The sequence below is a fragment of the Nansenia antarctica genome (genome assembly GCF_963989245.1).
Source record: "Nansenia antarctica genome assembly, chromosome: 5".
NCBI lineage: Eukaryota > Metazoa > Chordata > Actinopteri > Argentiniformes > Microstomatidae > Nansenia > Nansenia antarctica.
Genome location: NC_137690.1, coordinates 4,012,682 through 4,036,811, shown reverse-complemented (window position 1 = coordinate 4,036,811; position 24,130 = coordinate 4,012,682).

Below are 24,130 nucleotides of genomic sequence, written 5' to 3'. Positions count from 1 at the left end.
TCCTCCCCATATAAGATAATGTGTGTGTGTGTGTGTGTGTGTGTGTGTGTGTCTGTGTCTGTGTCTGTGTGTAAGTGTGTGTGTGTGTGTGTGTCTGTGTCTGTGTCTGTGTCTGTGTCTGTGTCTGTGTGTGTGTGTGTGTGTGTGTGTGTGTGTGTGTGGTGGTACAGGTAGTGCTGAGTTACCCCCTAAAACACACCGCAAGCGTCAACCTCAGCAGCACGTGTGCGTGACAGGAACTGCTGCGTCTCTCACTGTTTGAGGCTTCCACACTGGCTGCAGCGTGTCTCCTGTGGCTCTTAACTGCGGAGCTGCTACTGCTACAGCCCTGCCTTTGTACCTTGAGTTTTAGCCTGCAACGCGCGCGCCATGCGTGTATGGCTGCTCTAACCCGTTAACATGGGCGCCGGAATGAAACGCACACCCGCTGCTGAGGTTGACGCTTGCGGTGTGTTTTCGCCGTTATGTTAACACGTAGGTGTGAAATGTCTCCCGGCCAATGGTGTCCAACCTGAAGGTGACAGTTGGTGACTGACAGTTGGTGACTGACAGTTGGTGTGACATTGTCATGTACAGTAACATAGATATGTATATATGTCACATTGTCCTGTGTGTTACCCAGCTACAGTGTGTCCTGTGTCCCATTCCAGCGCCAGACCCTCCACGTTAAAGGGTTTAGGCAAGCAGCTTCACCAGGGGAGGCTGGGGGAGGTAGAAATCGGAGGACGGGGGTCATTGTGATGCAAGGAACGGAATGAGGAACGGTATCCAGTTCCATTCCTCGCTATACAACGAGCCCGTCCTCCGATTTCTATCTCCACCAGCCTCCCCCTGAACTACACTCACACACTTGTACACAAGCCTTTCAAATCTTTTAGGATCTATATAGGATATATCCTTTTAGCACCGTTAGCATTTTCTTTCTACAGTTTATATAGTTTTGGCACATTGTGTATCTTCAACACACCGTAGCTGATTCACTGCACTGATTCAATGATTCACTGATTAGTTTTTTTTACCTGACAGGCTACTATTTCCATCGACTACACAAGAGGGAACAGAATGAAGTCAAAAATATAAAATAGAGCTATCGGCCTCCTTGTTTTAGCTGCTTACGTTCCACCCGATAGCTGCGTGTGTCGTGAGTGAACAGTGAACAGTGATAACCGACCACATCCTGTTTCTGACTCACAACAGGCGTGAGTTCAACTTACGGTAATTCAAAATGCCACAATCCTAGGGCTGGGCTAAAAATAGATCCGTAACTCTCCTCACTCCTTTCCGTGACGAAATCACTGATCTCATGGCAGCGGGATTGGTCGAAGCAAGCGTTTCTCTGCGTTGCTTTCACCCGTCAAGGCCCGTGAGATCAGTGATTTGTTCCTAGGAGGAGGTAAGGAAGGGATGCGTCGTATCAGGGTGGAGGTAGAGAAGCCGGGGGAGGACGGGGTTCATTGTAACACACGGAACAGAATGAGGGATTGCGTCAAACACGTTTGGTACCGTTCCTGATTCCGTTCCAGGCATTAAAATGAGCCCCGTCCTCCGATTTCTACCTCCACCAGCCTCCACTGACGTACACAGGGCTTCTAGAGGCTTCTGACACAGCATAGTCACATGACCATACCACAACACCTCTCTCCTCTCACCTCAGGCACAGCCAAAGAACAAGAAAGGAAAATGAAATTCATCGCTTTTAAAGTTGCTGCTACTCTGTCTGTGTATTGTTTTTTCTTCAGAAGTATATCATTGTTTTATCTTTATACTCTTTACAGTAGCCTGCTGTGGATGTCCAGTGGTGACGTCGTAATAGTCAACATAGTCACCCTATTGGACCTTTAGCTTTTAGAATCAACCAATCATAGTCACCCTATTGGACCTTTAGCTTTTAGAATCAACCAATCACAGTCACCCTCTTGGACCTTTAGCTTTTAGAATCAACCAATCAACCAACCGCCTGTCTATATGATAGTTACTACGTCGCGTAACGTGTCTAACGCGTCTCCGTGGCGACGGTTACCGTGGTTACGCCGTACTGTCCAACCTGCTATGTGGTTATTATGTGAAATGTCGATGTTGTTCTCCACTGATTGGCTCTAAAGTGACCCTGGATCATACGGTTGGATTCTACCCCCCTCTGTCCTGTATCTGCCCCTGTCATCGTGTGTGTGCTGCAAAGTGTGTGTGTGTGTGTGTGTGTGTGTTTCTGGAGGATATTTTTGTTACGCAGTAATATTGCCTTAGCGTACGTACGCACAAGCAGCATAGCGCTGCTCCAAACCCCTGTATGTGTGCTGTCACAGGTGCAGAATACTAAATAAAACTAGTTTTACACTCGCTGTTGCCTTCTGTTGGTGTTTTCTATCTGGTCTAGAGATGTGTTTACATTTACAAGCATAATGCCCCTTCGATGTCTATCCCTTTGAAACAACAAAGAATCTGCTGTAAAAATAGCTGTCAATGTGGAGGAACTTACTAAAGCTGTCATCACACCTATTAAACAGGGGGTCGGCCCGGCCGGTGGGATGTTGTTTCCTCTCCTGTTGGTGTTTTGTGAAGCACTTCTGCGTGAGTGTGTGTGTGTGTGTGTGTGTGTGTGTGTGTGTGTGTGTGTGTGTGTACGTGCTGTCAGAGACAGGGCCTACGGCTGAGGGATCTCAGGTGTCAGTGCTTTGGATCACGTATTCCTTCTGCACTGTGGTGACTCTCCGTCTGTCACACACACACACACACACACACACACACACACATCCCCTCTCTGACCTATTTCTTGGGTTGGGTGAAAGGGATGGTGGAAAGGGCGCTGCTCTTTGACCAAACAGGGAGAGGGGATTTATGTGTGTGTCACAGTGTGTTTAGAAAAGCACATCCCCTCAGGACAACGTAAACACACACACACACACACACACACACACACACAGTAAAAAACCCTAAATTGTGTCCTGTGTTTAAAAATCGACATCGTTCCCACCCATGAGCAGACAGAGGTGGGACCCGATCACATCACAGCGTGATCACACACACACACACACACACCCTGACCAGAACACTGTTCCCCTGACAGCCAGCCTCCTCTGATGGCACACGTACACATTTCATCACACTTTTAGGGATAAAAAAAATAAAAATAAAAGACCATTTCAATTACTGCTGTTCCTCGGAAATTCAATCCTAATCTAACCCCGAGAACTGACTGCCTGGTTGGTTTCCTGGAGCCAGATTAGATTACCACATCAGTGTGTCATAACCCCTGATGTCAGCCAACGATCACGACCTCTGACCTCTCCAGCTGAAGGCGTGACAGGTGATCAAAAGGACCAGGCAACAATGGGCCTATTCTCCCCGCTAGTGAGAGGGTCTAACCCTAGGGTTAGAGGGAAGGCCAGACCAACAACACTACCCATCCTCATGGCCTTTCCTGGGCATTTCAACTACAGCCTGGTATTGTGTGTGTGTGTGTGTGTGTGTGTGTGTGTGTGTGTGTGTGTGTGTGTGTGTGTGTGTGTGTGTGTGTGTGTCTGTGTGTGTGTCTGTGTGTGTGTGTGTGTGTGTGAGTGTGTGTGTGTGTGTGTGTGTGCCTCATGGGCCCCTGGTTCAGAGAGGAGGAGGAAGTGATGACAGCAGAGAGGGGATGTACTGCTGGCACACGGTTCCCCAGCAGCAGGCATGCCATCCTGCACGTCGCACGCTGCACACACACACACACACACACACACACACACACACACACACACACGGCCCACCCTGCCTGGAGTCTTGAGAGGAGAGGGGCTTCCCAGTTTCAAAGAAAAGGAGTCAGGCAGGTTTAATGACAGGATAATACCGGCACACACACACAGGGCCGAGGCCTGGGCCAGGCCGGGGGAGGTGGAGGGGGCCGGGGGAGGTGGAGGGGGCTGGGGACTCCTCTGGGTGGTGTTCCCCAGGCTGTAGAGCAGACAACCACATACAGACAGACAGACGGGTGTCAGGCTACTCACAGCAGAAGGACTGGCCACCTGGCCTGGATCACATCAGCAGATTTGTTGCCCAGTTGGTTTTCACCTACGAATGAATTTGCTTTGGTCTGGTGGTGCATAACAATAAACAAAGTGCGAGGACAAAAACAGACAAAAACATAAGTGAAAGATACTGCTACTACTACTAATAATAATAATAGAGAAAAAGTGTTTGCAAGATGGATGGAGCCCTCAGGTTCCTGCAGCACCACTGTCCACATACTACACACTAGTCAGGACCAATCAATACAATCTCCTAGTCTCCTACATGACTCCTACAGTTCTCACAAACATCACTCAACACAACACAACACAACACAACTGGACCAGCCATCTGGTTAAAGCAGGGGAGGCTGGTGGAGGTGGAAAAATCAGAGCACAGGTCAAACACACGATGAACCCCGTCCTCTGATTTCTCCCTCCACCAGCCTCCCCTGGTGTACAAGACGTCTAAGAGGACTCCGACCTATCCAGCCTGGAGCTGAGGAGGCGGTACCAACACAACACACACTTCCACTGGGGCTGACTCAGCTGACTGGACCAGGTACTCACATCCGGCAGAAAGACGCCATCCCTCCGATACAACAGCTGGTGTGAACGGAAACCACACACACACGCACGCACGCACGCACGCACGCACGCACGCACGCACGCACGCACGCACGCACGCACGCACGCACGCACGCACGCACGCACGCACGCACGCACGCACACACACACACACACACACACACACACACACACACACACACAATGTACATGCAGGAGATGGAGGAGGAAGAGAACCCCTATATGACATGGGGCTTGATCTTGACCTTAGCCTTGACCTGCAGGGTTAAGAGTAGTTTGACCTTCCAGGTGAAGAAGAAGAAGAAGAAGAAGAAGGTATACTGTATATGGTAGGATGGTAGGTAGGTGTGTGTGTGTGTGTGTGTTAGGTAAGTGTGTGTGTGTGTGTGTGTGTGTGTGTGTGTGAGTGTGTATGGTAGGTAGCTGGTCCTACCTTACAGGTGAAGAAGTAGTAAGGTACGTCCAGCGCCAGGAGGGACTGCAGACCAGGGGGTTTGGGGTACGAGTCCTGCAGGAGGAGGCCGTGTTCCTGGGTGCAGAAGAACGTCACCACCAACACATCCACCTGAGGGAGGGTAGCACAATTATCACCATTAACATCCACATAACATCACAAGACATCCACCCGAGGGAGGGTAGCACAATCATCACCATTAACATCCACATAACATCACCATAGCAACACCTACGCAAGGATGCTGTTCATCGACTTCAGCTCAGCATTCAACACCGTCACCCCCTCCGAGCTGGTCACTAAACTCAGTGACCTTGGTATCAGCACCTCCCTCTGCGACTGGACCCTGGACTTCCCCAGCTCGTCAAGTCGACTTCCCAGCGCATCGTCGTCACTAAACTCCCTACCATCGAGTCCCTCCAGGCAGACCGGTGTCAGTGGAGGGCGGCGAGCATCATCAAGGACACCTCGCACCCCTGCCACGGTCTGTTTGATCCCCTACCATGTAAGAGACTCAAGAAGCACAGGATCCTCAGGTCCCGTACCAGCAGGCTCCAGAACAGCTTCGTTCCCAGAGCTGTCACTCTGATCAACAACCCCCCCCCCCCCCCCCATGTACATGGGGTACAATGACTCTCACTGTGGCCAATCCAATTTAGCCTTTGTACTAATGCTGGTTGCACACACACCTGGTCAATGTAAACACTCAGATGCACCGAAATGGAAATTCTTGGCCGAAGCCGAAACCAAAATCAAGACATCTAGTACCCCCTGTGTCTCCAGACACCTACTTCCCCCCTATACTGTCTCTGAGACATCTGCTACCCCCTTGTAAATTCTTCCTTCTTCTAGCGTGACGACTGCCAATGGCCCCAGGCCTGAGCAGAGATTACTTGTTCCTGCTATGACTGGTGGATAGATGATTCACCTACTTAGTCAAATGTATTTGTTGTAAGTCACTTTGGAATAAGGTGTCTGCTAAATGCCAAAAATTTAAATGTAATGTAAATGTGTGTGTGTGGTAATGACTATGCTATGGCCCTTACATCAGGTCTGTCCAGGTGGTCAGTGTGGGGGGGTTCAGAGGTCACCAGGACCGCCTCGGAGACAAACAGGCGCGGCTCGCTCTCGTCCCAGTGGTGAGACATGGGACACCTGCCGCTCAGCTCTGAGCTCTGGGACTGGTGTCTGCAACACACACACACACACACACACACACACTCTGTAAGGGCCATTGTATGTTACTACCACACATTGTACACACACACATACATGCATCAGAAAACACACAGACACACAGGTTAGAATGCATACATACACACGCACGCACGCACGCACGCACGCACGCACGCACGCACGCACGCACGCACACACACACACACACACACAATACGCTACCTTTCTGAGTCTTCAGCCTGGGAGATGCCACTGTGAGGTCTGCCAGTGAAAAAGTCAAAGTGTGTGAGAGTGTCCATCTCCACGTCGTAGAAGTACACCTTGTGGTCCGCTCGGCCGTTCACCTGAGAGGTCAAGAGGTCACCAGGTAAGACAAACACATTCACTCATACGGCTTGTCTCTCTCTCACCTGTAGGAGGAGAGAGGAGCGATGGGAGAGTGGTCTCTCACCTGTAGGACCAGGATGCTGACTTGGTTGCCATTGGCGTTACACTTGACGGAATGCAGGGCTCCCAGGTTGGGGATCTGATCCATCAGGTTTTTAGCAGAACAGTGGTCCTTGGCGTATCTACACACACACACACACACACACACACACAGATGGCACTTCAGTTTACAGAGCAGTGGAAACAAGACACGCACGCACACACACACACACACACACACACACACACACACACACACACACACACACACACACCTTCGTGTGAGGTCGAAGACTTTGATGTGTGCTGTGTCTGTCCCCACCACCAGGTGGTGCTGACACACACTGAGGAGGACAGGGCTGCCCTCCACCTCTGAGAACCCCAGCAGCTGCTTCACTGTACCAGACAGGAGGACAGACAGGCAGGCAGGCAGACAGACAGGTAGACAGACAGGTAGGTAGACAGGTAGGTAGGTAGGTAGGTAGGTAGGTAGGCAGACAGACAGACAGACAGGTAGGTAGGCAGACAGACAGACAGACAGACAGACAGACAGACAAACAGGCAGGCAGGCAGGTAGACAGACAGACAGACAGACAGACAGACAGACAATCAAACAGGCAGGCAGGCATAGAGACAGACAGGTAGGTAGGCAAATAGACAGGTAGGCAGACAGACAGACAGACAAGCAGACAGTCAGACAGGTAGGCAAACAGACAGACAGACAGACAGACAGACAGATATATACTGGTCATTTAGAGCAAGGACACTATGTGTTTATGTTATGTTTATGGGGTGATAGTCAAGGCATGATGTATGAGTGTGTGTGTGTGTGTGTGTGACTGACCTGCGGCGTGCGGACCTGGACTCTGTTGGGTTCCACAGTGTAGATGCTGTCGTCGTGCACGGCTAAGACCTGGGACTCACACTGGAACGACCCTGGGGAGGCGGGGGGGGGGGGGGGCGTCAGGCCTACTAGATGTTCTGCACTAGGGCGTGTGTGTTTGTGTGTGTGTGTGTGTGTGTGTTTGTGTGTGTGTGTATGTTTGGGTGTGAGGGGTGTGTGTGTTTGTGTGTGTGTGTGTGTGTGTGTGTGTGTGTGTGTGTCTGTGTACCTGCATTGCGTAGAACTGTCCCTGTCAGCTCATACACAGTAATCTGCTTCCCGTTTCACACTGTGACCGCATCCTGCAGACACCACACACACACACACACACACACACACACACACACACACACACAATCATGTTTTGGATGAGTATACCAATATATATATATATATATATATATATATATATATATATATGTCGGGTGTGGCTCAAGAGGTAGAGCCGGCGTCTTTTGATCGCAATGTTGGCGGTTCTGCGGTTCGATCCCCGGCTGGCCACGTGTCAAGGTGTCCTTGGACAAGACCCCAAATTGCTCCCAATGAGCGGGTCGGCGCCTTGCATGGTAGCTTGCCGCCACTGGTGTGTGAATGTGTGTGTGAATGGGTGAATGAGAGGCCATTGTAAAGCACTTTGGAATAAGGCACTGTATAAATGCAGTCCATTTACCATTGGTATTAATGAGCCCAAAATGTGGCTAGAAACCATTACACCAGCTTGGACTGTACAGGTGTTCCTCATGAAGTGTTCGGTGAGTGTATTCATATATATGGGAGTCTGGTTACCTTGGTGACGCAGACTCCTTTGATGTGCATGTCGGAGCGCAGGGTGAGGTGTGTTCCCGTGGAGAACATGGTGAGGCTGAGCTGGGAGGGAGTGAGCTGCACCGCTGCCACCTGCTGGCTGAAGTGGGCAGACATGACGTGCTCACACAGGATCACCACCGTCGACACGCTGTTGGCTGCAAGGAGGTTCAGACTGGAGCCCCACTGCAGGGAGGGACGGACACACACACACACACACACACACACAGACAGACACACAGACACAGACACACACACACACACAGACCCACAGACAGACAGACACACACACACCCACACTATAACTTTTGGAACTTTTTACTTATTGAGCCTGCACTGTTTTATGTCTTTTTATTGAATGTTTTTCTGTTTTCTGTACTGAATGTTTTCTGCCCTAACTGAGCTGTTTGACAACAAAATTTCCCCATTGGGGACAATAAAGGTTTTCAATCAATCAATCAATCACACACAGACACACACACACACACACAGACACACACACACACACACACACACACACAGACAGACACACAGACACAGACACAGACACACACACACACACACAGACCCACAGACAGACAGACACACACACACACACACACACACAGGGAGAGGGAGAGGGGAAAAAGAGAGAAAGAGGGGGAGGAGAGGGGGGGAGAGAGAGAGAGACAGTCACTGAGGTAGATGAAGTCGACTGCTAGTCAGAAGCCAGTCATCCGGCGCAGACAGCTCCTATCTCTGGTCCCTGCAGCTGGAGAACGTTATTCTTCCAGACTGTTAAGATTATTTTTATTATTGTTTTTAAGGGACTCAGATCGCCCTTACCTGCCCTTACCGGGTGAATGCACACACAAGTCTTCAGCTATGACTGAGGTAGAGTATACCACCAGTGCAGTGTACTAGTACAGTAGTATAGTAGTATACCTGTAGCTGTGTGACAGTGCCCTCTATCTCAGTTGGGGTCTGTAGTTTAGTATAGTAGTGTAGTAGTAGTATAGTAGTATAGTACAGTTACTGTTACCCTAACTCTGTAGTACTACAGTAGTATAATGATGCATACACTTTTCAATGAACTCGGTGGTGGGGAGGACTGGACAGTGGTGGGGAGGACTGGGGGAGGTGGTGGAGGACTGGGGGAGGTGGTGGGGAGGACTGGGGGGTCGGTGGGGAGGACTGGGGGAGGTGAGGACTGGGGGAGGTGGGGAGGACTGGGGGAGGTGGTGGGGAGGACTGGGGGGTCGGTGGGGAGGACTGGTGGTGGGGAGGACTGGTGAATCTCCATTTGGGTTCTACATCCGACCGTAGTACTCAAGGAGGTATCATCTATTATTACCTACTTAAGCGTTATGGCCGGTTAGGCAACAACGGTTACCACATTTATCTATCAATATTTACACAAAGGAAAGACAAGACAAACTTTTAATTAATGTATTTTAATATTAATACAGCAGCTATGTTTTATTGTTAGTGTATTCATCCGCTGAACAGTTGTTTATCGTTGCTAAGCAACGGCCAGAATGTAACTTCGATAACGGTGATATTATACAAACGCGGAGTAATATGAAAAAAGATGTGTCAACATTCCATTTAGTACGTCATCTGCGTCCCCCATACTAGCATACTACTCATACTAGATATGACGTAGATTTTTTGTATGTAGTGCGTTCACACTGTACAGTATGCGAGATTTGAGTATGCGAGAAATTTAGTATGCGAGCAATTATTTCCGGGATAATTGAAGTCTGTTACGATTATTCAAAATTATTATTATTATTATTAAGTCTGTTACGATTATTCAAAAATCCAAGATGGCAGCATGCCTATTGTCTCTGTACAATGTTTGTTAGTAATTAATAGTTTTTAGTGGATTTTAGAACTTTTAGCACCCCTTTATAGTAACTACGAGTTTTATTTAGTGTAGTAATAGTTTTTTACATTTTAAAACGGGAAGAAGCTTATTCCCGACGAGAAACTACACGATCACAGACATGAGCGGTCATATCTCTCAACGCGCCTCCTGCTGCAACAATGCAACAACAAGGATTATTTCACACTTTCTCCTGTTCCTTCTATGGATTACGGATTTATACATTAAATCACCACAGAACTTACATCTTATGGAGAAGGAGACAAACTTTATTGGAAAAAATGAGACCCATAGCGACTTTTATCTCCACGCCACAATGAAGTATATAAACTTCGGAACAGCAGCTATTCACACAACATTGACTGCTGACCTGACGCGGAAGAACAAGCCCCCGGCAGGTAGAATGGACCGAAGGACCATGATCTGGCTCTATCTACTTCTCTCGGGAGACATTCAGCTGAATCCCGGACCAGTCTCAACCAGGCAGGCTACGCGTTTGGCCAGAGGGAAGCTATGCCTTTCCCAGGCAAATGGTACTAGCGAAGCCATTGACGCCATTGCCGACAAACCGGTCAAACCGGTACCAGCAGCGGACTTCCTGGATTCAGACGAGGCTAACAAAACAATGGGTAGCTATGCTATCAACATTACCCCCCCACCTAACTTCCACCAGCTATCTAGTGAACACAGAGGCCTCCCCCACCCAGCGACGACCCCCCCCCCCTCCCCCCGGCGACCCCCCCCCTCCCCCCCTCCCTCCCCCCGGCGACGACCCCCCCCTCCCCCCTCCCTCCCCCGGCGACGACCCCCCCCCTCCCCCCTCCCTCCCCCACCCGACGACGACCCCCCCCCCCCCCCTTCTCCTCCCGGAGACTCTCTAACGAAACCGTTGAACAATGGGCGACCCCCCCCATCCCCCAATCCTCAACTTGACGATGACCTGAATGGTGGTGACTATTTCCAAGTCAAGGACATGAACTCTCTATTTGGACACAGCAGTAAGGGCCTGCATATTGTTCACCTTAATGTGAACAGTCTTGTGCCTAAACTGGACCAAATCAGAGAAATGTTCCATGACAGCAAGGTTCACATTTTGAGCTTCTCTGAGACCAAGATTGATGAATCAATCAAAGACCCAGAGATTGAAATAGTTAACTACACAGTCATCAGAAACGACAGGAACAGGTATGGGGGTGGTGTCTGCATGTACATTCACAACGATATTATCTTTAACACCCGGAATGACCTGAATCGTGACAAATTAGAATCTGTTTGGGTTGAAATTATCTTTAACAAAGCAAAACCGGTGCTGGTTGGTACTATCTACAGACCTCCCGATCAGAGTGATTTCTATAATATTCTTGAGGGGTGCTTGGATGACGTTGACTGTGTGGAAAAGATTCTTATTGGGGATTTGAACACGGACATGCTCAGAAATGAAGCATCCGTTTTCAAATCCTTCACTAGGTTTTCTGAATTACACGGTCTCCGTCAACAAATTACCAAACCCACTAGGGTGTGTATTTCTACTCAAACCACCATAGATCTCATTCTAACATCGGATGAGTCCAAAATCTCCAAGAGTGGGGTTATTGTATGTGGGCTAAGTGATCATTACATGATCTTTTGCACTCGTAAAAAACATAAACCCAAGGCTGGCGGTCATAAAACTGTAACCTCTAGATCCCTTGAATCCTATTCTAGTGAGGCCTTAAACCATAAACTGGAGAATCAAGACTGGTTAGATGAACTAAAATGCACACAGGTTGAAGAGGCATGGCTAGGTTTCAAAACCAAATTCCTAAATATTATTGACAGTATAGCCCCCATGAGAACCACCAGGGTTAAAGCCCGATCGGAACCATGGATGAATTCGGACATTCTAAATGCTATGAAAGTCAGAGACCTAAAATGCTCTGAAGTTCAAAAATGCAAATCAAAATTAGTGAAACACTTAAACGAAGATCACAAAACCCACTTTGAGAAAATTAAAAAACAATGCAACAAACTATGCAATCAGGTAATTACCATGACCAAATCTGCTAAGAAAGAATACCTCGATAACAAAATCGAAGAAAACTTAAACAAACCACGTGACCTTTGGAAGCTACTTAATAGCCAACTAGGTTGCAGCCAAAAACTCAAAACCAGGTCTACAAACATCAGCATAAAATCTGGAGATTCTCTCCTTACAGACAAGCTGGATGTGGCTAAGTGCTTAAACACTTTCTTTACAACCATAGCCACTAAATTAGTTAACAATCTACCACCCCACTCAGGGCGTTATGGTGTAGAGCACATCCGTGCGTTCTACAATAAACTGGGTGTACGCAAAGATGATTTTAAACTCTCCATGGTGTCAAACGATGAGGTGTTTAAAAAGCTGGGCGCTCTACACTCAGAAAAGGCCACGGGCCATGACAATATTCCAGCCAGATTTCTAAAAGACTCAGCTGCCTCCATTACCCCAATCATCACCCACATAATAAACCTCTCCATCAAACAGGGACACGTCCCCCTTGACTTTAAAATAGCAAGGGTAACCCCACTGTATAAAAAAGGAAGCAAATTAGACCCAGGCAACTACCGACCTGTTTCTATTCTTAATTCCATCTCGAAACTTATGGAAAAAATAGTTTATGAACAGGTTGATAGGTACCTTACCGAAAAAAATCTGATGTATGAATTTCAATCAGGATTCAGAACATCCCATTCCACTGACACATGCCTTCTCTATTTGAACGACCACATCAACCATGAGGTGGACTCGGGCAAGTACTGCGGCATGGTCATGCTGGACCTCCAGAAGGCCTTCGACACAGTAGATCACCACATATTGTTAGATAAACTGAAAGCAATTGGGTTCGATAGAACATCGGTGAGCTGGATGCAATCCTACTTAGAGGGGAGGGAACAGGTGGTTAGTGTGAACGGAACACTGTCCCCCCCCCTCCCAGTGACCTGCGGCGTTCCACAAGGAAGCATATTGGGACCCTTACTGTTCCTAATATATGTGAATGACATGTCATCAGCATGTGATTGCAATTTGTTCCTGTTTGCGGATGACTCGGCTCTGCTGGTCTCTGACAGGGACATATTGCAGGTGGAAAAAGCGCTAAGCACTGAACTGAGTAGAATCTGCATCTGGCTAGCTGACAATAAACTATCAATACACCTAGGTAAAACTGAAACCATCCTATACGGATCCCCATCTAAACTCAGAAAGGCTGAACATTTTAAAATAAAAGTGGGTAACATTAATATCACAAGAAAAGAGGATATTACATACCTGGGCTCCATCTTAGAGGCAAATCTTTCCGGAGATAAAATGGCATCAAAAGTAATCAAAAAAGTGAACCATAGAACTAGATTCTTGTACAGGATATCCTCACTTGTCAGTAAAAACACACTGAGGACCCTATCAGGAGCTCTCATTCAATGTCACTTCGACTATGCCGTAACATCATGGTACTATAGAACCACAAAGGCCCATAAAACAAGACTCCAGACAGCCCAAAATAAACTGGTTAGGCTTCTGCTAGGCCTCAACCCTAGGACACATCTAACCGCTGCTCATTTTTTGAGCCTTGATTGGCTACGAGTAGTTGACAGAGTGCAGCAGCTTGCACTGGGCCTGGTCTTCAAGATACGCTACACCACAAAGACACCCAAGTACCTGTCAACATACTTCCAAAAAGTGAACAACGTCCACACATACCACACCAGAGGAAGCTCCACGAACCACGTTCAACCGCGTTGCACCACAAACAAGGGGTTAAACTCGTTTGCAAACTATGCAGTAAAAATGTGGAACGCCCTTCCTATAATCTTAAAGGAGTGCAAAACACTGCCCACCTTCAAAACCACTCTCAAAAAACATTTACAGGAGGCTGCAGTCCGTAACTGGACCCTCTAAATCAAAAATCAGATTAAAAGACCCGAACTACCCACTGTACATACTTTGTGTTTTGTCCCCCGCCCCCACCTGTGGTGTATGTCCCCACCTGTCCTACCCGCTGTACATACCTGATGTTTTGTTGTATTGTTCTTCCCATGATGGATGTATTTTTATCTTGTAGATAGTAATAGTTATTTGTCTGTATTATCTTGTAGATAGTACTATTTTGTTTTGTCGGTCTTACATGTAACGATGAATTGAGAATCAAGGACCCCAATTGAAATAAGCCAGTGGCTTTCTTGGGTTTTTATCCTGTTAGTTGACCTTGTATGTAATATGTACTTTCATGTACCTACTTCTGCAAATCTTCTAATAAAGTTTTCAATCAATCAATCAATCAAACGCAAACTGACCAATAGAGACAATGGACCGGATCTATCTAAAGTTCATTCATTATTTTCACTCGCCCCTCCCCCCCTCAGGGTTGCCAGATAGGGCGTGTTTACCCGCCGAATTGACTACTTTTGATCACACTGGGCCGGAAAAAAAGCATTTGGGCGGGTTGGGCTGGATAAATAGCATTATTAGGCGGTATCAAAATGACAGTGCCTGAAAGTTACAAAGTGCGTGAAGTTAAAACACACACCATAGTAGCTACATACAATGTGCAGGATTTTTTTTTTTTTTTTACAAACATTATTGGCAACAGACACACAGTTTAGGGGCTGGAGATGGGCACCTGCCCAATAGTAATTAGCGGTTTTCGAACAATAAAGGTTTTGGGTGGATTTAGCGGTTTTAAAGAATGTGGGTTAGGCTGGAAATTGTCAATCCCATCTGGCAACCCAGCCCTCCCTTAGCAGACAACCTGCCAGCGTGACTATCTGGCATGACGTCATATCCCCGCGACGCTGTTGTTAGCAGAGCGAACATGCTCGGAAATGGTCTAGACGCACAGATAGAGTTTTTTTTTTTATTTTTATCAACTAGATTATTTTAGTTCTTTTACAGTACAGTGCACTTCTCCCTTCTCCTTCTCTTTCTCCTCCTCCTTCTTCTCCTCCTCCTTCTCCCTCCTCCTCCTCCTCCTCCTCCCTCTCCTTCTCCTCCTCCTTTTCTCTCCTCCTCCTTCCCCCTCTCCTTCTCCCTCCTCCTTCTTCTCCCTCTCCTCCTTCTCCTTCTCCTCCTTCCTCTCTGATGTTAGGATTGACTGTGTGTACAATCTAAATGTAAGGGGTATCCTATGGTTGTCTAGTGGTGATGTTAGGATTGACTGTGTGTACAGTCTAAATGTAAGGGGTATGGTTTGTGGATGGTGGGGGGGGGGGAGAGGATGACCCGGGGGTGCGCAGGGGGGATATCCCTTATTTTCCAATCCCAATGTTGACAGGTATGGTTATAGATGTATGTACAGACCAACTGAAGCTAGCTATTAAGACAGCAGGTGTAGAGGGAGAGGAGGAAAGAGTGAGTGAGTGTGTCTCTCTGGATACTTTTCATTGTAATATATAGGTAAGATATATTTGCATATGTCTGTCTGATAGAAATATAACTATCTTTTTAAATAGTTTGGGCAGATCAGTACATCCATTTGTCCAGTAGATGGCGGCAGATACACTCCTATTACCACCCAGATCAACACGTCTACACTATTCAACAACCTGTTGGCATTAAACAACCATGCAAACTAAAAGGAAGAACACTAAAAACATTTCTCAATCTGAGGATTTCTTTAATGTTCATTGATGATAATGGAAAATTTGCCATTTAGCAGACACTTTTAATCCAAAGCGATTTACAATTACAGATTACAGGGACATTCCCCCTGGAGTAACTGAGGGCTGAGTGCCTTACTCAAGGGCACACTAGTGGTGGTGTTACAGGTCTTACTCAAGGACACACTAGTGGTGGTGTTACAGGTCTTACTCAAGGACACACTAGTGGTGGTGTTACAGGTCTTACTCAAGGACACACTAGTGGTGGTGTTACAGGTCTTACTCAAGGGCACACTAGTGGTGGTGTTACAGGTGGGATTTGAACTCACAACCTTCTGATCACCAGCCCAACTCACTATCCACTACTAGACCACCACTACCCCTACATGATCATTCAGGTTCATTTTCAATCCCACATATCCAGTAGCTGGCTGTTCTACTGGGCTTCAAATAGGTCAGAAACACTGGACCAACATAGTTCTGTACAACTGAACAGAACAACTGGTCAACTATGATGACGGTGAGGAGAGTAGTTCATATTAGAGAGGGAATAGATCAATAGGTAATACTCAATAAGAATACACGTAGGACACCAGCAGGGAAACATGTTATCATGCAGCATTTCTATTGGTAGTGAAGAAAACTGTTCTACAATAACATACAATATGTACATAATGATAAAGGTATAACACGATTACTCTGCAAAATCAAACACAGAGAATATCCCACATCATAGATTAGTGACATCATCAATAATCTCACATTGTAGACTTTACAGAGAGAGCTCAATCTGAGAGTCAATCCTCTGAGATTCGAAGAGGGAAATCATTAAACCCCTAAATAATAATAATAATAATAATATTAAACCCCTAGACCAAATAACAGAGAAAGATATTTCTACAGGTTAGTAGGTTATGATAACGCATCACTCTTATGGGACCTCTACTCCAGCTCACACAGCTCAGCGGACACACCACTAACCCAAAACCCAGGATAGAGGAGCTGAGTGAAGGTGGTCTGGACTCTGTGGAGGAGGGTCATTGTGTCAGAGGAGACGCTGTAGAAGGACAGAGTACCTGCCCTGTGATCCAGGTACACTCCTACTCTGGAGGACTGAGGGCCTGACATTTCAGTCTCAACATCATTGTGCCTGAATATATAACCATCACTCGGGCAGCATAAACTCCAGGACTTGTCATTATATCCAAATAAAGAGTCATCACCTGACCTGTTTATGTCTTTATATGACACTGCTGTTTCAACCCCCCCACCTCTCCTCTCAACCTCCCAGTAACAGCGTCCTGACAGACCCTCTCTACACAGCACCTGAATACAGTCAGTGAATCTCTCTGGATGATGAGGATATGACTGGGCTTGTCCACATGTCACCTTCCTGTTCCCCTCAGACAGAGAGAGGTGGCTGTGTGCTGTGTTTGGATCCAGTGTGAGCCGACAGGAATCTGGGAGAAGAGCAGAGCAGAGACCAAATCAGAGGAATAAGGAGAGTCAGATATGTAGTCTGTCTCTGATGCAGGGCTCGACATTGTGACTGTTTTGGTCGCATTTGCGAGTGAATATATTTCTGTGCGACTTGGAAATACATTCAATCGCACCAGTGTGACTAAAAGACTGCTGAACTACTGTCATGCGCAGTCAATCTTATGTGTATAAGCGATGAGGGAATGAAAACAGTGAACAGAAACGCGTGTCGCAGAAATGCTTCACGCGAGTCCTATATGCGCTTAAAATGGGCATAATGGGTATATGGGATACAGCTCTCATAGTTCGTAGCGCTGTGTGCTTCCGGTTTCATTACAAAGAGGTTAACCCTATATGTGCCTGACGTCTAACATTCAAATGACTCTAACTTCATATTTTTTCGGATTTCAATGTATGACACATCATTTGAAAGCTTATGATCCGTAGTTCCAATCCACAACACGTCACATTTGAAAGTGTTTATGTATTTTTTTTACATTTGAAAGTGTTTTGTTTATATATATTTATATTATACAATTTACCAGTCATATTCTGGAATGTGTCTAAATGTTAAAGTTCCATAAGTATAAGCAAAATAAAGTAACAGTTTGTAAATAAATAGTAGCATTTAAAAATAAAATAAAAAACGAACCGTGAACCGTGACCCAAAAACCGAGGTTCATACCGAACCGTGGGCCAACTGAAATTAATATTCTTACTTCCCCTTTACATTGTGTGAGTCTCCATTTTTATTACGGCCAAGAGCCGGTTATGATCATTTTGATATGTTATGATTATGATAATTTGTTGTCGTTGTTGACGAAAATTGCACAATTTTCATTGTGCTACTGAAATTCTTGGTGTGCTACTACATTTTTCAACATGGTAGCACAGTGCTACCTGGGGAAAAGGTAAGCGTCAAGCCCTGCTCTGATGATGTTCTGCCTCTCCTAGACCTCCCTAGTTATATCTCAGGTGTGTGGAGAGGATCAATGGAGAGAGAATGTCAGCTACTTCAGGATAAAGAGACTCACATTGTAAGAACTGGGCTCTGGTCTTGGGCTCTGGTGGCAGTAATACAACAACTGCATTCACTACGGAAACATTAACACACACACACACACGCACATGTTAATGTAATTGAATTGGTCTGAAGTTGTTTGTGTGAAGAGAATACAGGAGTTTTTAGCCCACCTGTAGATGAGATCTTGGGCCATCCCTTTTTTAGGATGTTGTCTAGTTCCTCTCTCAGCTCAGACACAGCTTCACTCACATCTCCAAAGTACTGAAGAGGACGGACAAGGATACTGGGTATGTCTGAAGATACACTGGGACTGGAGAGAGACTGATAACTCTGGAGAGAGAGAGAGAGAGAGAGAGAGAGAGAGAGAGAGAGAGAGAGAGAGAGAGAGAGAGAGAGAGAGAGAGAGAGAGAGAACAAGAGGATGAATTGCATGAACAAGAAGCATCTTTCAGTATTCCAGATGGAGTGGTAGTTGCAGTGTAGTGACATGGAGGATACATGCAGTGGTAGTTGCAGTGTAGTGACCTGGAGGATACATGGAGTGGTAGTTGCAGTGTAGTTACCTGGAGGATACATGGAGAGGTAGTTGCAGTGTAGTGACCTGGAGGATACATGCAGTGTTAGTTGCAGTGTAGCTACCTGGAGGAAATGGATGTGATCCTCTGTATGTGACAGCTGCTCCAGCTCAGCGTCTCTGCTCCTCAGCTCAGCGATCTCCTGTTCCAGTCGCTCCACGAGTCCTTGAGCCTGACTCACTGCTGCCTTCTGCTGGGCTCTGATCAGCTGCTTCACCTCAGAGAGCCTTCTCTCAATGGAGCGGATCAGCTCAGTAAAGATCCTCTCACTGTCCTCCACTGCTGCTTGTGCAGAGCACTGTTAGGACACACACACGCAGGCACGCACACACACACACACACACACACACACACACACACACACACACACACACACACACACACACACACAGAGACAGAGAGTGTGTGAGTGGAGTGTGACCTGCTGACTGGAGCAGAGTAGTGAAATGGTGCGTCTCCTCTGGTCAATACTCACAGTGAGAGACTCCACACCCTGTTGGAGCTCCCTCAGGTCCTTCTCTCTCTCCTGGACTCTCTGCTGGACTTCCTGCTGACTCATCCTCAGCTGCTTCTGTAGACAAATACACTTTAATAAATACTGTGCATATTTACATTGCTTGAATGATGATAAACAATTATTTCACAAACTAACAAAAAAAAGTAATAACTCATTGAAAGAACACTTCTGGTTTCATGAATCACATTTAGAATCTGCTGATGAAGAAAAGGCTGGACGCTGGACTATGAAAGGTCACGGAGGCAGATCTCCTGATTGTTACTGGAGACAGAGGCTGTGTTAGAAATGGCATACTAGCATACTACTCATACTAGATACGGCGTACATTTGAGTATGCGAGAGTGTTCATACTGTACAGTATGCGAGAAATCTAGTATGTATACTAGATTTTGCCAAATATTTGAGTATGCCATGACTGGACACTACTGGGGTACTAAATCCCCAAAATGCATTGTGTGTCTCTTCAGTCTCGTCAAACTGCGTCATATAAACTTGTCATACAGCTGTTGTTTACATTGTCCGATAGCCTGGAGACCGAAAGATCGAATAAACATCGTTTTTTGCACATATTTGAGTGTGCAGATGCTGTTTTTTTGCACTCTTTTTGTTACTCTTCAGCTGCAGCACCCCAGCTAAGTCTGGTCACGGATGAGCGGTGGTATTTTCAGTATATTGGGAATTAACATGGTGAAATGCATTCTTAGACAAGGCTACGTCGTCATGATTACAAAGATGCCACTTGAAATGCATAAAATCTATCTATTCGTGACACACACACACACACACACACACACACACACACACACACACACACACACACACACACACAGGTTGGCCTGGTATCTGACTGCCTGTAGCCCAGTCATGAAAGGTCCCAGTATTGTAGCTTCAGATGATCCTGTTCTTTTACCAACTGCCAAGACAACAATAGTAAGCTAGTTACCGTAGCTAGTTACCATAGCTAGTTACCTTAGCTAGTTACCGTAGCTAGCTAAAGGTATTGGGCCCCCAAATCATTTTACAACTTGTTCAGCTATTAAGTTCCGACGTTTCTGTCTAAATAGTGTCTACTGGTATCCACGGTAACTAAGGTAACAGTTCAGATCAGATATATAAACGGGTTATTTTGATAAACTGGACACATTTTTGAATATATATGGCTACTTTCTCGCCTTGAAACATATTAAAACTTCATAAAATGACACTTGTAGAGTCAAAATTAGCCTACAGCTTTTAGCCAATGGAGGATTTAAAATCCCCGCTCCACGACCGGCCGGTGCGAAATGCATTCTGGGAGGCAGTATGCATACTGCAGTGTAAACGGTCAGCTGGTGTTGGCATACTTATTATGAGTTTAGTATGCAGTATATACTCATTGAGTATGCTAGTATGCAGTATATACTCATTGAGTATGCTAGTATGCTGTATGCTAGTATGCAGTATATACTCATTGAGTATGCTAGTATGCAGTATATACTCATTGAGTATGCTAGTATGCAGTATATACTCATTGAGTATGCTAGTATGCAGTATATACTCATTGAGTATGCTAGTATGCAGTATATACTCATTGAGTATGCTAGTATGCAGTATATACTCATTGTATCCTAGTATGCAGTATATATTCATTGAGTATGCTAGTATGCAGTATATACTCATTGAGTATGTTAGTATGCAGTATATACTCATTGAGTAGGCTAGTATGCAGTATATACTCATTGAGTATGCTAGTATGCAGTATGCTAGTATGCCATTTGGAACACAGACAGAGAGAATAGAAAGCCAGACAGGACATGCAGGGTGTTATGAGTTAATCATTCTCCCTATCTGACAAGAACCAGCTTGTAAAACAATAACACCAACATCCTTTACCCTCTCCAATACACAAACACAGTAGTGTGGAAGAGACTATGGATCTCTGGAAGTACAATGATGTGATATTGTCCAATTTGTCCTCAATCAAAATAAGTTAGTCCTTTTCTGTTCGATCTGTTCAACATGTATCAGAGTCACCAGTGAGAAGCTCTGGTTCTTACCTGTTTCTCAGTCCTTTCTGCTGACAACATGGAACACAGCAAACTGACCATCTTGTGCTTCATAAAGACAGGAGATTCACAGTGAGGCTGGAGGTGAGTCTCACAGTAAGAGGCCCGACAAACCAGACAGGACATGAGGGCTTTCTGCTTTCTCCCAGTGCAGACATCACACAGCACATCTCCAGGTCCAGCAGCTTGGAATTCTGTTTCCATTCGTTGTTTCTTTCTTTGGGAACGTGTCTTCTTTTCTTCCACTAATTCAGCCAACAGAATGTTTTTCCTCAGAACAGGCCTGGAGACAGAGCTTTCCTTGCACAGGGGGCAGCTGTATGCGCCCTTCTGATCATCCTGGTCCCAGCAGCCCTTAATACAGCCCATACAGTAGCTGTGTCCACAGGGAATAGTCACCGGGTCCTTCAGTAGGTCCAGACAGATTGGACAACTCAGTGTGTCCGTGCTCTCTGCCATGCTGCTGCACACTAGACTGAACAGCAGAGAAAGAACAGAGAAGTTTCGTTTCTCTAGAAGTGTTTGTGCACGTGGGTGGGAACACTTCCTGGTTAGCTCTAGGGGGCGTGGTTAAAACCCCACGTTGACTTGCTGTCTCTCGACCAGTTCCCATTGTAGACCAGACCAGTGTCCCTCAGACCTCCTAAGGCAGCGATTACCAACCTATGGGCCGTGGCCATCTGGCGGGCCGTGAGGGTACTGAAAGTGGGCCGCCAAATCATGGGTAAAAAAATAATATAAATAATTACAAAAACGTTCTAATTAAAACAATGTATTCATGGTACTGTCTTCTTTTCTTTAAAACCTTCAAACATGCATCATCAGTGTGATACTACTAGGCCCACTGCACTGTATGTATGATGATTGTATGATGATGCATATGAAATATCCAATAACTTATTAGTAAGAGAAGAATGATGATGAGACACCAAATTGTACGCGTGCGTAAAATGCCTGTGTGGGCGAATACTGGGCGAGTACTTCTAAAAATAAATCTAAAAATAGATCTTTTTTTTGTCCCAAAAGGTTGGGAACCGCTTTCCTACTGTATGACTCACTTGATGGGATGTGTCACTGAGAGACTCACCACTGTTTGTTTAAGGCCTCTGAAGTTGTTGCTTATCACTTGTTGATTTCCATTATCTCCTACACTCACTCATGTGTTGAGCCCCACGTGTACTCAAGTTGTGAAAGAAAATCAGGGGTGATGGTGGATTTGATCATATGGGGACAATTTTAGCATCCCCACAGTGTCAGTATCTTCAGTGTCAGTGACTTGGTAAAAATGTCATTGCATGTGTGAGAGTGTTACATTAGTTTTGTTAAGATAAGAAAGGATAAGGAATACATCTGTTCAATGGGCATAGATGATGCATTTTCCAAAGTGATGAACTGTTAATCAGTATTTAGCCTGTATGGTATATAGTCAGGGGTGCACATAACTTTTTGGGGCCAGTGCTCAGAGGAGCACCTAGGGATGCTGCTTGGTGCTCCCCGAGCTCACGAGTCACGACCCGTCCCACAGGATGGATAAAAAAGGGATACATGGATAACTTATATTAGCAAAACGACATTTATTCAAAAATAAGATGAACGAACAAATGATTGTGTGCAAAACAAAAGAAACAAATGAAAAATCAAATGACTGCTCTTTAAGCATGAAAGTCTGTCAGACTCCTTTAAACACAATGAAATCAACTGACATCTCTTTAAGCACTAACTGAATGTCTGTTCTTTAAATACAATGAAATCAACTGATATCTCGTAAAGCACTGCTCTGTTCTGTAAACACTGAAATCAACTTTCAACAAAAAGTTACAGCCTAAGCATTTACTTATGCTACAAGCTTAATCATCATCATCACTGCTCTCTTGACTGTTGTTAATACTGTCCTCAATTTCAACCATGGTAGAGGATGTTGTAGGCTATCACTTTAAATAGCTCATTATTTTGATTGTGCAACAAAGTCTTTTTTTTCTTTTCTAATATAATTCCCAACCATATTCCCTGGGTCAGGGGTCGAGGTGCGATAATGAAGCTGTAAAACAAACGTCTGAACGTTTGAAAGCTTCAGAGAAAAGAAACGTGAAGTGCCTTGGTGTTGTTTTTCCTTTTAGCGACGAGTCGTTCGGGACTGAATTTTCACGTGTCGGCGTGATAACCATGCGATGCGCGATACGCGGAATGAAAGTACAAGTTACGATACTTTCCGAATGTTTTCGTGAGGGGAGTCGCCGTGGTCGTCGTCGGTGGGTACATTGTGGTCATGAAAGGATATGGTATTGGTATTAACGGGCAGTCAGCAGTTAGCAGTAGGAGTTTTGAGGAAGTCAATTCCTCTCCCAGCGCTTCCAGCTGTTGGTGCGCAAGAGCGCGTTCATGCCGCTGATCCTCCGCGCAACATGCATTTTGGCGACGCATGCGCACTGGCGCACCAGTTATGTGCACCCCTGTATATAGTATATATGTATATATATTTATATGAAGATGTTATAGCTAGCTAGCTACGATTTAATATCAAAATAATGAACAGCAAGCTAGATCCAAAACTAGGAGGAGAAGTGTCACATTGGACAGACTATCAACCTATACTGTACATGTGGTACACAGAGAAAACCACACAGGATGTAAGTGATGTGAGATGAGGTGACATTAGCAGCACTGAACAATCTAAACAGGCCAAGATAAAACACTGTAGG